The sequence below is a fragment of the Natator depressus genome, chromosome 16 (genome assembly GCF_965152275.1).
Source record: "Natator depressus isolate rNatDep1 chromosome 16, rNatDep2.hap1, whole genome shotgun sequence".
Taxonomy (NCBI): domain Eukaryota; kingdom Metazoa; phylum Chordata; order Testudines; family Cheloniidae; genus Natator; species Natator depressus.
This window is the reverse complement of record NC_134249.1, coordinates 25,544,706-25,559,098: the sequence shown is the minus strand read 5'-3', so window position 1 is coordinate 25,559,098 and position 14,393 is coordinate 25,544,706. Positions and strand designations below refer to the sequence as shown.

The window sequence follows — 14,393 nt, the reverse complement described above, 5'->3', positions numbered from 1 at the left end:
GCCGCGGCTGGTAGGGGCAGCAACACGAGGCTCCCTCCCGCCCACTTAGTTAAAAACTTCAGCACATGCTGTAAATAAAACAAGCCTGCAGAAATGAAGTCAGGGCCATTTCAATAGCTCAGCATTTATGAACTATTAAAAGAAAATCGCACATGCTGTAGGGAATGGTGTAGAGAGTGGGCTAGAGCATGCAGGCAAGCTTCCCAGAATCCCCGTCTGCCACAGGCCAGGAGCTGGAAGTGATGCTCAGGGAGCTCCAGTACCAGTAGGTACCAGGGCCAGAAATGCAAGTTCTGTCTTTCAGAGTAGCAGCCGTGTTAGTCTGTATCCGCAAAAAGAAAAGGAGGACTTGTGGCACCTTAGAGACTAACCAATTTATTTGAGCATGAGCTTTCGTGAGCTACAGCTCACTTCATCGGATGCATACTGTAGAAAAAGTTCTGTCCTGTGGTCATTTGCAAGCAGTTGATTTTCAAAATCTGGAGTCTGGTGGTGTGATTATTCACACAAGCTGTTTGGCAACAGAGAAAAAAACCTAAACCTCCAACCTGACAGCCTCTAACCAGTGAGGGTAAGTTTTTAGGTTCCATGCTCCTTGCACTCCCTGTTCAAGAAACCAGGCAGGGAATCATGGCCCCATGACATCTGCTTCATAATCCTGTGCTGGATCCTATTTACCATCCAGGCCGCCTCTATTAATGGCAAACTGGCCAACTCTCCAATTTACTATACTTCAGGTGGAAAGGAAGAGAAGGTCACAATTTCTCCTGCCACCTGATACGTCTAAGTGAATGCAGAAGAAAATTTTATTTTGTCCCCTAAACCAGTCTTCATACTTGGTTAATTAATGTGGTCACTAAACTAAGCTACAGCTTCATCCAAAGCCCTTCAGTTACAGAATACATTTTATTAGGAGATGATATTTGCTAGCTATAGATTTATATGCTTTGATGGGAGATTCAAGCTTTTCCTTTTTAATTTAAATCTATATTTTCTACTGCTGATTCTAGGTCTGTGTGAATTTTTATTAAATGTTATCATTAATCTTCTGGACCCAGTTGCCACATGTAATGAAGATGCTTCTCTCTTCACAGCAAAGACTTAGTCTAGCATGAAGGGAAGAGGCAGCAGCTGTCCATTTCATACATTTAAAAGCTACATAAACAAGGGAAGATACTTTGCAGTGCCCATTTGCCAGAAAACAAGGTAGTGCTTTCCCCATCACAAATACCATATTTGTGGGGGAAGGGGGGGAGGAAATGCATCACGTACTCTCCAGCAGAGAATGTCTGGCCTGTTTTCCAGGCCAAGGAATTTTTATTTATTAGATATTTGTTGGAAAAAAGTTACCTTTAAAAACAGGACACACTCCTACAAACCAGAGAAACAGCTTTAAAAACAATGATAATGGTTGTGACCCTCTGGGATAACATTGCTTTGAATTAGTGTGTACTTCCAAATCTATTTCCAAGTAAACATTAAAACAAATAACCAAAAAGGCCATGTGAAAACATTTTCAAATTTAGCCAACAGTTTTCTATTGAAAACTCTGACCATGTGGGGCTTTTTGCCAGTACCAGCCCCAGCCCAGTTACACCACTTCTATGCGTTATGCACTTTCCCTTGAGTTTTTAATGAAATTGTCCAGGAATTTACTGATGAGCCACCCAGACAATTAACAGTGAGGGACAACTGAATGTCTCTTGCTTATGTTGGGGGTCTGTTCTCTTCTTCCGCATGCATAAACAGTGACCCCAATGGGAGATTCACAGGGAGAAAATAAGTCAGACCTCCAAAGGGCACATCTCTGAGCAACACAATTTAAAGGCTTACTGTGGCCTGATGAAATCCAGAGTACAGAGAGCATGGAAGTCACCAGAGATTAACAACGTCTGTCGACAGAGATGCTGGATCTTCTCCATGGGGAGATTACTCTTCAGCAAAAAGACCTCAAAAGAAGACAGAGCCAGCCCACGCTCCAGAGTCAGGACATGCATATCTTAGCAACCAACCGGGCTAAAAACGATGGGTTTACCAGAGTAATTCATAGTACACATTGTGAAAGCAAATTATGAAGTTGTTGAGACTGTAACCTTCTACATACCTAAGAACCTTCAAATAAGAATTTCATTCAATCCTTGGGTTGGGACATACCCAATGAACAAAAGTACCTGACTATCGCCACAATTTCCTGGCAATTCACACCAAGCACCAGGTTTCATAAGTGCCATATGCTAAGATGGTGTATACATTCCACCAGCGTAATTAAAATGAATTGCTCTGACTCAAACAGACTCAGCCCACGTACACTTGAGCATGGCAGTAGAGAAGCACATATCCAGCTCTTGGCTCGTATTTCAGCACCATCTCCAGTTTATTCTTAATCTTAAACACATCAAAGTTAAACTCTGAACCTAGAGCACTCAGCCACACCTATGATGAATAAATTATGAATATTAAAACTGAACCTACAATTTGAAACTTGCTTTTGGTGAGCATTCAAGCCCATAACTTTCTTTTCACATGTCCATGTGCAGTGATGGCACCTCAAATGTTAGTGGAGTATTCATTTAATAATACTGAATCATGGGCACTGTCAAATAGGAGGAGGTTTTCAAATAAATACAAATGTTTTTGGATTCTCTCTCCCTTCTTCACTCAGCTCTTTTGTGAACATCCATTCTTTCTGATAGCCAAATGGGATTTCGTCATTTAGAATAAAACATGGTGCAGGGATTGGAGTATTTAAGGGCCTCTCCAAGGAGGAAATTGAGTTTCCAGACCACAGGACAGGAGCTAGTGCCATTTCTAGTGCAAGATCAGAACTTTAAATTCTAATTTAAAAAAATGTGACATGGGGTTGGGGAGGAGGGGGGGGGAGAAGGGAAACACAGTCTAATTTATTTTAAATTAATGCAAACATTTGGCCAGGATCAATATAACTCATACCTACTAACTTGATTGCATAATGAATTTTCCTTATGGGTTGTGAAAGCCAAATCATTTTGCATTGTAGAAGGAAAAAAAATAGACTGCCATCAAAAAAAGCAAGAAAATCCCAATTACAAACTCCCCAAGTTCCTAAACACGTATCGCGAAAGCATGTGTAGCTCTGTGGCATATGGCAAATCAATTACTAGTTTAAATTTTAAAACAAAAACATGGCAAATGTGTTGCAGAAATAATCAAGAACAACGGTTTGGTTTAGATTACAGTGGCCACTAGAGTTTTGAATACAATTAATCATCATTCCAGGCAATGGGAAGCCATATTGACACTTATTCCTCATTTGAATATTTAATTAGGGTGAAGTTCTTCATCAAATTATCACAGAACTGGGAGGAAAGCCTAGAAGATTTAAACAATTAGACTTTAACCCATTAGCATCTGCTCACCTGTGAGCTGAAGAACTTGCACCCCACTCCTGTGAAGGAAGAGCACGTTCAGACAGCAGAACAGGAATTGGGTATAATCCCTTTATTAGAAATACAGGACGAAAGCTCTGTGGGCACTTAACATACTGTGGGTCCTATTCGGAGACGCCAGACGAAAGGCGGTTTCTTGAACTCCATTCATGTTACTCTAGAGGGCTTGGACTTTTATTTAGATATTGAGAGTTTCTTTTATGCACAGCCTGACTAAGGACATGGGCTCCCTTGTAATGCACAATTGGGTTTGTGTTGCTATGATTGTTAAATGCCCTTCGGCAAAGGGAGTGGGGAGCCCACTCTTGGCAGATGCCCAGGCCACGGCAAGTAGGTGCTAGCAGGAGATAAAAGGATAAACACTGGGGGCAAGAGAAGGAGTTTCTTGCAGCAGTTGCCACCAGGGATGAGTCAGAAAGACCCCACCCTGGCTTCACACTCCCTTGAGGCCGGGAGCAGAGATGTCCCGGCAGGGGACCGGTGGGTGGGAGACAGATTGTGGTAATGCTGGTGCTCAGCAGTGGTGCCCGGTCTGGAGAACACAGCCACAGGCTTGCCAATGGAGCCAGTGCTGCGACTCTCGCTCAGGGCAAGGACGCGGAGCCAGCTGGACACCCTGAGGCCGGCCTACCAAACGCGACAGGAGATCGGAGCACTGCTCTCGGACACTCCTCTCAGACACTCACTGCTCTCGGACGCTCCTCGGCGGGGACAGCCACTCTCGGCACCAGCGGCTGCTGTGTAGCAAGCGTCGAACTATGCCTGCTCTCGGCTCACCCTTCCTGGCAGGGCCCGTAAGAGACAGCTACACTGCAGCTGGGAGGCGCGACTCCCCACGCGGGGCGACGGACGCACGCTAGCCCCGCTCGAGCTAGCGCAGCGGCAGCAGCTTGGGCTAGCCACTTGGAGCTAGGGAGTCAGGTGGCCTTGGACCTGGGTGGCTAGCCCACGCCACTGGCCTGGCCACAGCCTGGTATGGTTAGCACGCTGGCCCGAACGGAGCTGGCGAGAGTCTGTGCTGGGAGCAGACACACCCAGGGGCTCAGCAGGGTGCAAATCATGCTTAGCCAGCAGAACCAGTGTCCCGAGGGAAGGACCTGGGATTCCTGACCCTTCATTGCCCTTATTCTGTCTCTCTCCCCCCTGTGTGGGGAGAGAGATCTCGGAGGCTTTCAAACCTGCTCTTCGCACCAGCGTCTCAGGGCTCCTCACTCCCACCCAGGCTGAGGCCGCAGTGCAGGGCGCACAGCCAGGGCTGCAGAGCTTGTACAGCCTACGTCCTCCCTCTTTGCAGAAGCCAGCTCCTCTCTAGAATTCTGAAACTTTCCTTCGTATGTTACATTAATCCATATAAGAAAATCTCTTTTAATGAGGAGTGATATAGTTACTAACTCTCTAGAGCCACAATTAGAGCAAACTAATTGAACTTGTGTTTTGACACACTTTCCCAATTCACGGGTGCTGCATGACATATTCACAACAGTGTTGCTGCACAGCCATGGCGACAGCAAAATCATTAGGCTAATAACGCTTATTTGCATTCTTATCGTGCCAGCAGCATGCCATTAAATACTGTTTCAGCCATTGCTCGTTTACTCTGAAAGTTTCCACTGAAAGATATTAACAGTAATTATTAGTACGTTAGTGGAATCTCTCCTATTAAGGAACGACAACTCACATTAACATACATGAATGCCAGTTATTTTTCTTCAGCATCTCCAGCCCCCCCCCCCAAAATCGTCCCCCTCCATATTATAAAGTGAGAAAATGGACTTTGGAGAGTAAGGAACGCCTACTCCATTGAGACTGGAAATCAGGCTTTCAACACAATTCTCTTGAACACTGGCACATGAAAGCAGATTGATTTAACATGGACACTAAAATACACAGATTCTGGAAAAACATTTTCTCAAACAATTAAATATTGACAATTCCAGAACAATCCATGGTGGTATCAAACAAACAAACAACAATTCAGTGCTGGTTTGCTTTAACCAATCTCTACTTCAGATGCTCTTTTACTCATTAAACTCATGGAACAATTCAACAAACGGCAGCAACAAAAATGGCACGTGACAGGCGAAGTCGCCAGAGCCTGTCAAGAGAGAGGTATGTGTAATGCACATATAATGGCCAGTTTTCGGATGCGTATTTTAGAGGCACTCCCACAAACAGGCCAAGGGATGCCCAACAGTTCCAAACAACAGTTATTAATGACTGTCTGCAGAAAGGTGATGAATTGCTCCTGAAGTTAGGGAGCAAATACTGATAAAAAGTAACAAAGGATTGTGAGAGGAAATGCCAGAGAGTCAAGGAAGCTTCAGAATTCACTCCAAAGTATCACAATGGACACCCCAGTATCAACAGTGGTGACTAACTTCCAATCAGCTCAGGTGCAACGTGGTATAGAAGTCAGTCAAGACACAGAGCTCTGACTCATGCTGTTTAGTAAACCAAACCCATGTTGTGTAACACTAACGAGGAGCAGTGCTGTGCTTTGGGGTGCCGTGTGCACTTCCATCATTTATTTTATATGCACATAAGGACCTGTGATGCAAAATTTGTAGAGCCACACAGAAATACTGCCAAATAAAACTGCATCATCTTCCACATTCAATGACTGTTACCAGAAGTTCTCACCTCATTCGCAATGCAGGACACTGTCATTGTGCACTTGGCTACCAAAGCTAAAAACCCACCCACAAGATAATAGTTTCAAGCCCAGCGTATGGACTGGGAAAGAGTTACGTGTCGATGCCGCGTGGCTAGAAGTCAAAGGATTCCTTAAGCAAGTGCTCGCTTCTCAGGATAGGCGTCTCAGGTTACCGTTTGAAGAAAACATGAAAGCAGATTTCCACCGTATCCAAAAACCACATCTACGATATTTATTCACTCTTCTTGCACATGAGCATTGCAATGCTACAACACCCACCTCACAGGTGAAAGAGCTGCAGTGAGAAACAAAGACTGGAAGGCGGAGAATTACCTAGGGAACGGCCTTCATTCCAGACAATCACATAAACACAAATATTTAAATACTTTCTAAAGCCTCACTGACCCTTTGCCTAAAACAAGCAACATATGGGCCTGGTAAGTATTTCATCTCATTCCAAACTGCCAAAATATCCTATTTCTCAAAAAATCACTGAGCGTTGGGGATGCCAGACTCAGATTTAGAGCCACCCCTCTGCATGAGAGTGCAGAGAAGGGAGTGAGTGATTCTTCCCACTGAATTGTAGATTTACCTGCCACTCTCTCAGAGCTGGGCAAGGGGGAGAGGCACATGCCCAGAGTGTCGGCACAATGCACCTTTATTCAGCATGACCTCGCTTCTGCTCACACTCGCACACTGCGTACATGGGACACTAGAGTCACGATTATTTTCCTCAAGCTAAAATAATCACTTGTAACAGGAGTAAATGGAACAAAAATAGACAGTCATACAGGGAGTGCCTGGTTTAGTGTACGAAAACCACAATCCAAAGTATAGGGCTCACTGCAGAGTGTAGCTCTTACAGCTTGCTCTATATGGAGGATTTGTTTATGATCAGATACATTTAAAAAAGCAGAATATAACAGCTGCCAAACAGGGAGAAGAAAAAACAAATCCCACCAACCCTCTGCATTTAATTTACCCAACTTCAAAGTTCGAGCTGGAGCCCATTCAAGTACTGTAAGTTGAGGACTGCATGAAAGCGCTTAGACCTCAGACTGTAAATACGAAGGGCTTAGGAAGTTGTTGTGTTAGTTAGATGTACAGTCTGGTGTCTCTGGAGGCTGCAATGGGAGGCGTGCGCAGCTTTCCACAGCCTTCGTCTCTAGAATTAGTAGTTTTCAACTCTATGGAAAATGAAATTGGGTTCAGGGATGGGGGCAGAAAGGAGCAAACCGCAGAAACACTCAAAAGATCAAATTATGCACCGTAAGCTTCCATAATGAAGATTTAAATACTATCAAATCAGTCATAAAATAACAAAGCCCAAATTCACAAGCCTCTCTCAGAACAAAACACTTCTGTTTGCAAAATACACCATGAGTCTGTTTGAAGAGGAGAACATGGGCCTGATCCAAAGCCATTGACATCAATGCAAAGATTTCCACTGACTTCAATGGGCATTGTAGGATCAGGCCCCAAATCACTAGAAACAGCAGCCTCATTCCCACAAAGCCTTTTAAACAAATGCCCAACATTTACAAGGCCATTTCCCCAAGAAATCACACACAGGCACCTCCAGGAAGAGCACTGCCAGGCCTTTAAATAGTCACTAATGAGAGTCTAAAACCAATAAACTCTAGAAATGTTTTGAAGAAAAGTAAAAATGGTGAAAGTGATTGATGGAAACAGCTCCTCCCTGAACATACCCTCACGTACTTCAGGGTGAAAGAACAATTAGATCCACAGTGGCAGAGATTACATTAACCAGTGGACACCGCTGCAGTTTTAGAAACAAACTTCCAGTTCCCCAAAAGGGCTTATTTAACAACTAAGCACACAGCTCCTTTGCATGAATACTACAAGCCGTATTCAATGATCCCAAATGACATCACAGTGGGAGAGTGCCTTTGGGAAGAGCGTTCTCTAAAGAAAAACAATACTGAGAAGACTGAAGCTTCTTCAGTCTGCGTAGTCCCTAATATTTCTCCCGCCACCCTCAAAACGAGCTGACTAAATCAAACTTCTCTTAACTGCAGTTAATGTCTTTCTTTCTCAGCTGCTTTGGGGGATTCTTGGGGCTAGGAACTGCTCAGACTGTTTCAACATTTCTTCCTAATCACCATCTACCACTAAAACATACTGGACTTTAACCCATTTTTTGCACTTCACGTGGCAGAGCCGGATGCAAGTCATGCAGGGTTAGTTCAAGTTTCATAACAAACCTTTAACAGGAAACAATCCCTAAAATGACCGTATGCCAACCTGCCTTCCCATCCTCTGCTCATGCAAACTGTTCTCAACATATTTCTTACGCAAAGGGGGCACACCTATCACGGACGTGCTTCTTTACAATGCACTTCCTACTGTGCCACCAAGTGGGGCTGTGGAAAATGCTTCCTCCTGGAAGCGTACAGTCTCTCGCGTTCTCATCTCACCAACCCTGCAGGTCTTTGTCTTCCAACAAATCCAAACCGAGCTCACCTGCTCGATGGCTCTTGGACCCATTCTCAACTTGACATATTGTTAGAATAAGTCAGTTAATAAAAGACTAAGTATGTTCCCCCGTATTGTCACAATAAATGTGATTTGAACCTTTGGCTCAAAGGATATACGAGCTCATGTTTGATAAGCTATATAAGCTCAGAGAATGGGTTTGAAGTGCATGAAAGAGATTCAGATATTGCTACCTGTAAATAATTTGTGTTGATACTTTTTAAAAAAAGATTAGGAACAGTTAAAGGCTTTCCTCTTCCATTCAATTCATCTTCGCGCCAGAGAGACTGGCTCAGTATTACCCTGCGTTTAGTTCTCCGATGCACCACACCCACTGGTAGCATGTTATTGACTCCCATCCTGTACACTACAATTTCCCTACAGAAAGCCCAGTGTTAATCACCTTTCAAGCTACATGCCACAGTTAAATGCCATCAATAAAACAAAACAATTAAAAAATCAACAGACCCCAATGCCGGAAATCTTTGCAATCCTGGTCACAAACTCAGGTATGTGCAGGGAAATATGAGCAAAACATGTACTTTTACTACAAGGAAGTAACTCAACTATTCAAAATATAAACAGTAGCAAGGGCAGAAAATTCACACATGCTGCTCCTGTTCCAAGAATTTACATCAAATACTTGCCACTCTCTTACCAAAACCAGACAGAGCTCTCCGGGTAGAACATCCACACCAGCTCTGTATTTCATTACAGCATGAAGCACTCAAGGGCACAGACTTGTCTGTAGTCCAAGCAAAGAGGAAAAGGCATGCAGGCTGGAGGAGGCTGCAAACCCACTGCTAGGAAGTTACAACGTTCATTTCATCGGCATTGCTACAGGTCTCCGATTAATTAGCTGTAACAATAGCTTGTGTTCTGGCATTCCAGCCCACTCGCCCCCTACAACAGCACTAGGTATAAAACCTCCAGGATTTTCCCAGGGAACGTGCACACTCACCATTCACTGGTGAGAGCAGCCCCATGGACTGAAGTCCTTTATTGGCAGAACAGGAACTGCAGGTTAGCAGCAGTGCACGCTCCCCCCCCCCCCCACATCTCCATTGCCCTGTACACCCCACCCCAAGAAGAAAATTTAGCCTTCACGACCCAGTTGATCCATGGCCTCTCAGCTGAAGCGGCCTATGCAGGGGACCTCTGCTGGTGGTTTCTGTAATCTGTCCACCAGGACCAGACAGGCCCCCTGCTAACAAGCTTCTGCCAAGGAGTGACTGGGCTAAATTTGCACCAGGGACCTAGAAGCGAAAGGCTCCATCTCTCCACACCAGTCCCTCGCTCGTTTTTAATTCAAGAGGAGACGAAACAAGTGTTCCAGATACCCCAGGCCAAACTGCCGAGGAGGTGGAGAGGGTAAGCTCTGAAGGTGGATGGAGGGCTCAGAGCCCTTTTGGCCTGAATGCTCTGTGAGCTCAGCAGTGGTGAAGCATGATCTGAATACAAGATGATTGCAGCACGATTCTCCTTTCCCCTAGTAAGCCATTAACCTTTCAGATGACAGCCCTGCAATCGGAATGACTGAACAATTCTCAGGGTCAGCGCAGATCTACATTCTCAAAACCTGACAGCAACATGCAAAAGTTGTGACTGAATCGCGGTCTCGCTGAGAGTAAGATTAAACGTGTGTGACACATCTTTTGCAATCAAAGTGTTCCATTTCCCAAAGTATCTGCCACAGATTGATAACATCCACGCAAAAAGTTAAGTGCAATTATGTCTGTCATTGTAAAACACACTTCAGCAGCACTGAGTGACATCTTGCTGGAAGCTGACAAATTGTTAGAAGACTGTTTGAATGACTGTGGTGGAGGCTCCAGCAGCACCTTGGGAAGGAACTTGGAAGGCACTGGCTAACCAAGAAGCCACACACGCTGAGGGAACATAACGGCTGTGACAGCAGCCGATACACGGGCCTCAGCAAGCGAGATGGCTTTGGGGGAGCTCTGCCGGTGCTGGCAGGAAGTCAGAGCTCCCCCCAGAAAAGCGGAGGTTAGATTTAATGAGAGCACAAGAGCAGGGCAGAAAGCTGAACTCATACACAGTTGCTATGCGGAACTAGAGGCTGGGGCGAACTTGTAATTAAACGTTTGCCAGTGCTTATTCCCTAAACACCAGACTTGTGACTCTGACAGTCTCTGGCACACACGGCAGTGCCCAGTGATCCCCATGCCATTCACACACAGCAACTAAGCTGACGTCCTCAGAAGGCAAGGCTGAAATATTTATCATTAGCACCTGCTTTTGGGAACCCCCACTCCAAGTGCCCTAAGGTGCAGCGATCACTGTGCTGTGTTAGCACTAACTTATACAAGTGAAGTTACTCACAACAACCCTCTTGACAAAGCTGCTTTTATTTGCTGAGTGCTAGGAAACTGCCCAGCAGTGCACAGCAAACACACCTAGGAAAGCAATTTAAAGCTCCATGTGCAACATTCCTGCTACAGGCGACTCAAGTCAATGGAATGGATTTTTAACACTCGCCTCTTGGAGGAGAAACTGCAGGTGTATTTCTCCACACTGCCCACAGCGCAGAATACAGGGAGGAAAACCCTGGGGTGACTTGATACCGCATCATCCTACAATGCACAAGGGCAGCTCATCAGGTCGCACTCCACAGCGCAACATCTCAGCCTCACTGGCATACGTGGGCCTTGGTCTAAGAGACCAGAAGCCCAGACACTTGTAATGGGGAATACCAAGGACAAGAGAGAGCCAAAGCGACACGAACATCCCCGCAAGAGGAAACATGCAATCCTTCCCCCTCCGTGCTGGCACGAGGAATTGTGCTCAACCCTTTGCCTCTTTCTGCTCCGCAGTTCTGAATAGATGCTCCATTGGAATCAATGGTGTATTACCCCATAGTAGGAAGAGGGGTGTATCCTGGATGTTTCAAGCATGCTAGCGAACAGGGAGGTCCTTAAAGAAGAGCACATAGGTTTGTTTCCACTGCAGGCATCACTTTTTGAGAAACCCAGGATGCTGCCAGCTAGGCACTAAATACAAGCGCATGAGAAGACAGAGACTAATGTACTTTGGTACAGATTTCTTCTCTCTCTCTCTCAAAAGGGCAGGCACAAGCATAGTGTGAAGCCCACATACCCAAGTCACTGGCCACCTCTATCTGAGGACATTCGAGAGCAGACGATTTAGAAAAAGCTTTTGTTCATTCGATATCGGTACAGAACTGGAGATGGAGTTCCAAGTTCCCAACAAATGAGCAAACCCTAGTGCAACAGAGTCCAGTGACTCCTTAACCCCCTCCCACTTTAACAGGAGGGGAGAGGGAAGTCCTGACGCGGGGACTAAGCAGAATGTGAATGGCCTGAACAGAACCTCAGATGGACGAAGCAGCAATGCTGATGCACAGTAAGATGCCGAGTGGAACCTCTCCCAGAGCCACAAAGCATGTGTGATGGAATTATGACATGCCAGCATCACTAGAATCAATAATTAGCCAGTCTGCTGAACCTGCCCGCCACAGAAATGAAAACTGACATATTAAGAAGCCCTCCCATATGGAAGGACTCAGCTCTGCAGTAAATTACTGGGGTGTTCTGTTGTCTATCTGTACATACCTACAGTGTTAGCAAGCATTCCAAAGCACTGAGGACTCACTGCATATTGCCCTGATTTAAAAGGTATTTTATAAAAACGAGCCAGAAACTGAAGAGAATCCTTTCAAATATCTGACCAACCTAACAGCTAAATAGTACTAGTTGTGTACTGTGCTGTTCAGTGATTCTGTCTCGGCGTTCACGGTCATTCAGAACAGACTTTTGCAGCTACTGTTGGAATATGCCAACATGGAATAAAATGGCAAACTGGCTGCAAGTGTGTTCTCTTATCTCTGTGGTCATGTTAAAATAAAAAGGTTACTCATGACTACAATCTTCCATGGACATTAAGCTTGAATAAATTACTACCCTGTTGATAAAGTGTTAAAACAGCTGTTCAAGTAACATATGTTTCCTCTAATAAGAAATGTTTGCAAGGAGCATCTTTATATACATTTCTATTTCTAAAAAATATATTGGATAATAAATAATCAATGTAAAAAAACCCAGACATGAATAGATGCCTTGAATGATTGGGCTGTTTTTATTCTGGTGTAAAAGTTACCTGTAAATCATACATGGTGCATGAGAGTAGGGCCAGCTACAGACAGGTGGTTTTTACTAGGAGGCATTAATGTAACATTCAATTATTCCACCGCATACTGGCTGTTTTAACTCAGCCAAATTAGAATACATTTTATATTGACTATTTTGACATTTGTTTTATTTGGTGAGTAAAACAAAACTGATCCAATTTCCTTGCAGCCATTGTAACCCATAAACTGTACAACAAGAGGTTATAAAATCTATAAGCCTTGTAAACACTTCTTTTCAGACTGTCGCTGATGCTCTGAGCTCCAATTCTGGCCCTGTTCCCAACAGCTCTGGGGCTATTCTGCAGCCCTCCCTGCTCAGTCATAAAGTGACCCTTCCACACTTCGTGATTAAGGACAGCCACTGACATTCTCTTGCTAAGATAATTTTTCTCTTAACCATGGAAATTTGTCTGCATATTTCTCAGACAGAAAATGAAGACATCTACTGTAAAGACAAGATGTCTTGCTTTGATCTCGCAGGGTCTTTGTTATTTATGCAGCTTGTGCCTAGTGCAATTTTGAAACAATACAATGGTTCCAGATAAAACAATCTGAGAACTCCAGCAGGACTCCTGTTTCTTATCTTATTTCTGATATCCCTGCTCTGAGGCGTGACCTGACGGCTCTGAATGGTGCACGGGTGCAAGTTGGGATCTGCAGCAAGGACTCCTCCCAGACAGCACAGGAGAAGAGATCTAGCACAACTTTTCAGTGAAGTGACTTGTCAAAAATAAGCCACAGAAGATGGTTGAGAAGTCACCACAATACACTAGGTTATAAGCACACTTAGGGTCATGGACATGCCTGTACCCAGATACTGGCCTTAACCAGGATAAAGTTACCACATAGCCCCATTAGAAGCTTTTTCAGGCAATTTTAAGACTGCCACTCTTTAAAACGCACAGAAAAGCAAAATAACCAAGGATATGGGTAGCATCTTCTAGCCAAACAATACATGGAACTTTGGACAATTTACAGTCTCCATGGAATTCCCACCTACCAATCTCCTTAGAAATATAAATCCCAAGAATTTCCTTTAATCCGCTAGATGTATTTGCAATACACTGAATGTGCAAACAAAACACTGACACTCCAAATATGTAAAAACCCACAGAGAACACGTTTCCCAATCGGGCTTGCCCGGACTATGAGTTCAGAGCAACTCTCGCACCATTGCGTGCAATGCTGCATTTTCATATCAAATGCCAATAATATAAATAATTCAATTCATTCTCTGCATGTGGGGTTGTTTAACAACACCCCCACCACTGGGCTTTGTGCAGGAAAATGTGGTAAATAATTGTAAGCTATAATTATACTCCTGTTACTATGACATATAAAATACACACTCACATATACTGCAAGAGCAAACCCATGACCTTCACAGCGGCTCTACGGCCCTGCTGCCGCAGTTCCTTGTGTGATGGTGGGCGGCTGGGTCTGTGCACAATGAATGGCAGCAGCGGGGCCTAAAATCACAGGTTCGGCCATGACAAAGAAAAGCAAACTGCAGGCTTCAATTCTGGGGACTGGAAAAAAAATTGTTCCCCACTCTTATATAATAAGCCTGCAGAATCCACCAAGGGCATGAATGCTCCTGACTACCCTTGGCCCCACTTTCCCGGAGGGGTGGGGATGGTGAAAGTAGCAG

General features: G+C 44.5%; 1 protein-coding gene across 6 annotated transcripts in view; it reads right to left on the bottom strand.

Moving 5' to 3' along the window:
• MVB12B (multivesicular body subunit 12B) overlaps positions 1 to 14,393 on the bottom strand; it is a 110,400-nt gene that overhangs the window by 52,195 nt on the left and 43,812 nt on the right. The window lies entirely within an intron of this gene.